The sequence below is a fragment of the Homarus americanus genome, unplaced genomic scaffold (assembly GCF_018991925.1).
Source record: "Homarus americanus isolate GMGI-L3 unplaced genomic scaffold, GMGI_Hamer_2.0 scaffold32583, whole genome shotgun sequence".
Taxonomy (NCBI): Eukaryota; Metazoa; Arthropoda; class Malacostraca; order Decapoda; family Nephropidae; genus Homarus; species Homarus americanus.
Genome location: NW_024713129.1, coordinates 21,264,977 through 21,269,122, shown reverse-complemented (window position 1 = coordinate 21,269,122; position 4,146 = coordinate 21,264,977).

Sequence of the window (4,146 nt, the reverse complement as noted above, 5' to 3'; positions counted from 1 at the left end):
GTACAGATAACTCTTACTGTATGACAGATTGCCAATGTCACTCTGTAAAGTTACCTCAATGTTCACTTTTAACTAATATATATATATAATGCACAGTGTTTGTTATTTCTGTGAATGTTCACGATCTACGGCTACAGTTTTGATAATGAAGAGTTGAAATTTGTCATGAAGATGCACATGCAGCCCAAAGGTGTAACGCTGGTGGAATTTTTGGAGTTGACAAGTTGGGGAAAGGGAGAAACAGTTTAGTTAGGGGGAGAGCCTGAGTTAGTATACAGTATGAGCAGAGAGACGCACGCTGTGGGGTAGGGGCAGTGAGAGCAATTGAAGAAGCAGAAATGACACCAGAAGTAAAGTGTTTAATGCAATAAACCTCAGTGTGTGTGTGTGTGTGTGTATAGTCTCGTCCGTCTAACTCTAACCTGAGGACTGTTCCTTTAACTTTATAAATAATTTCAAGGACACTTAAAAAATATATACAAAACTCAACAAGTGAATGTAAGGAATATAAGGAGATTTACTTAGCAGCACAAACATATCCACATCACTCTTGGGCACAACATCCAAACCATTAGTTATGAGGGCAGTCTCCTAGTCCACGTGGAGTGAGAATTTCATGGTCCTGTGTTTGTTGTGTGATTATTGCCGTGTACTGACATTAGGGACACCACAATTGGTTAAAATAAATAGTTAATTTTTTTCTTCTTCTGTTGAAATGCATAAGATAGAATTGTGTCTCATTGTTACGTAAGGGAGACAAGATGAGGAGGTAGTATAGTATTGGGACACTGGGGGGTGGGAATGAAGGAATAGGACATCCTGAGGAAATACAGTATGACATGGGCTAATGCTACCATATATGAACGATTTATTTAATATTATAGTTTATAATCAAGAAATGAACTTATTTCATCATAAATTAATTAAATTAACGATTACCAGAGTGTAGGGGCTCTGCTGGCTGGATGTAACGTTAGAAGCAGGTTGTAGTTTTGATCACTGATTTGCCAACCATGAAGCTTTGTGCAAGTTTTCATTTCATTTAATATTTATTTCGTTACAGCAGATCACATATTAATAATTTTGTCATATGATTTATGGTATAATGTATATTCACACAATCTAAAAATATGTATATGTTTACATCCTATATATAAAAATGTATTTATATATAACATGAACAAGGTAAGGGATTCACCTAATTGAATACTGCAGCCAGTTTTGGTACGATATTCATTACATGTCAGTTAAAATCTACTGCATATTTGGGTGCAGGCCTTCAGGAGCTGGGATGTGCTTCTGCTGCTCTCGTCGAACTCATCCCAGAGGTCGAAGAGGCGGCTGTGAATTTTCTTAAACATCTTTATCTGGTAGCGACGTAACTTTTGCTCCGTGATGAGTCGGACCTGTTGATGGACGCTGTGTGCTTCCTCATAGAGGGGTTGTGAGTTGAGACTATAGTCATCTCTGTCCCCGTCGCCACTCGTCTGTCGCCATAGGACTTTTGAGGATATAGGGGTTTTGATGATGATAAGAGGTATGATGAGCTGGATGATGGCTGCATGGGAGTTCATTTAGGTGGTGAGGCAGGAGCGCAGGCTGCAACCACATATCTTGGCTCTCCCTTTTCCTGATCCAGTGGTGCAGGTAGCTGCAGCAACTGGGGAGAAGGAGAGTTCCAATGGACTGACGCCTTAGCAGACTGTTTATCGTGCATTGCCTTCATCAGCCGGTGTAGTCGTTGGGTTCCCACGTTGGTCACTTCCGCCTGTACCGCCGTTGGGGTCTTACTGGAGCCCTGTGTCTGCCTGATGGGGAGCTCCACCGCAGATTTTTCGTTCGGGGTTTACTCCTAAAGCCTTATACCTACAAAGGTTAATCCACAAGGCAGCGGGGCAGTGGTTGATAGGTGCCAGGGGTTGTCTACATGCTGGTGGGCCTATACGCCGTCCCTCTGAGGCCCACTGCTGCTCCGAAATCCTCTGCTGGTCTAGCCTGGGGCCGCGAGGCACCCAGTTACTGTGTGTTGCCACGAGGAGACACAGCAGGAGTCTTGAAGGTGAAGAGACTGTACACACACTCACACTCACACACACACACACACACAACAACAAAAAAAGAAAAAGAAAAAAGACAACAAAACAAAACTACCTTCCATCCATACGATATTTCTTCCCCCTCCCCAATTAAGGATCTCCCCCCACCACCACCTCAGAGATAGGCTGTAATGAACATAGGTCAGGTGAGTCACAAAGGTTCAGGTAGGTGGCGCTGAAAACAAACTATCGCAGGTAAATTAGTAGGAAGGTGAACATCAATACAGTACTTGTCTTCAATAATATACATATTCCTTACCAACACTGAGTTACTCTTGGTGGATCGATTTTTTTTGCTGAGGTCATAATATATCTGGTTTACTTCTCGTTCAAGGTTGGGTTAAATGTAGGTTAAGTTGTGTTAAATATATTATTATTATTGTTTTTTTATTATTATCATTATTATTATTATTTATAATATTTATTATAATCATTATTTATATTATTTATTATTATTAATATTATTCATTATTATTTATTATACTTATTCATTATTATTTGTGGAAGCGGCTAGCCAAGGAGTGGGATACCCTGAGGCCTCCCAAGTACGGGCCCGCCATGACTGGCCAGGAAGCGAGTGGCCAAGTAGAGTAAGGATTTACCTGATGCCTCTCCCGCTGTGAACCAACCATGTGAGAGTGGCCAAGCAAGGTGGACCACTCCGAGGCTGAACCGCTTTGGTGTGTCTCAAGCTGAGGCCCGACACAACTATACCGTACTTATAGCTCGTCAGGCCGCGGTGAGACAAGACATGAGGGTAATTTTGGAAGTTGTATTTACTGCATGATCCATATAACATATTTATGGTTAATTCACCTGTTATTTAGTGTCTGTGTGTGTGTGTGTGTGTGTGTGGCAATAAAAAATGAAACTATTAAAATAAAAAATAAAATAAAACACCATAGTATCCCCTCCAAACCACGATAATATTTTTAGTTTTCTGTACTGAAAACTGTGGGTGAGAGCGAGTGAGTGAAGAGCAGTAAACAGAGAAATTACTCTTACTTTTTCTTTTTTTAACATTTATCCTCTTCATCACTGATTGGCTCGTTAGCCGCTTGGGCAATCAGTCACGTCTCTGTTACTCACTGTTGGCAAGTATTGGGCATGTACTGGCTCCTGAATGTATCTGAACCTGCTCCAGTGTTGGTCAAGTCTGGTCATTGTCTTTACATAGACTACAAGTCTATACAGCAGCAGTTCAAAACAAATTGGCGAAGGTGATAAGAAAATATAGGACTTGTTGAAGAGCAAATGACAAAATTCCTCAAATGTTATACAAAAAACTAAAATGTATATGTTCACTAATGCACATTTAATCAGGAAAAAGTTTAATATTTGTGAAAATTTACTACGGAGACTATTTTTGATGACGGCCACCGACACTACACCTATATTATCTATAATGATAAAAATACATTCTAATATCCAAATACTGCATTTCAGTCTTACATGAGTTCGGTGGTTCAGAAAACAGAAGTGTTAGTAGAATTTAAACTTTCAAAATCCTCGGATATTACTGGGTACCGGATTTAAGATTTATGCATTTTTTTTTTGCAGCGACAAAACCACGTTGTTTTCATCACTAGTTTTGCGATCACTTCTATCATTGTTTAGAAAATCAGTCAGTCAAATGTGGTCGTCATCACTGTTGTGTATATATAAACAACGAGTTACCAGTGTAAACAGTGGTAGGAGGGTAGAGGCAGGTCCGCCGGGAGGGTTTTTACAATGTTCATGTCTTGTTCCGCTCGCCCACCTGGTGCTGGCCACACCCACCTCGCCTCATGTTTGTTTCACACTATTTTTTTTTCTTAAGAATTTTTCAGTATTTCTTTTGTTTTCCATGCTACAAATAAACAGATGTTAAAGAGTATTAAAGTAAAGTGAATAAATCGATTATGATGAAGAACTTGAGCTTTATTACAGGTATAACTTAATGTTATATCCTTTATAAGTGACGACAATCTCAGCCATTTTGTTTCCCGCTATATATAGAAGTGAGTTCCTCCCCTTACGTTATACGACCCCCCCACCCCCCCTGTGTCCC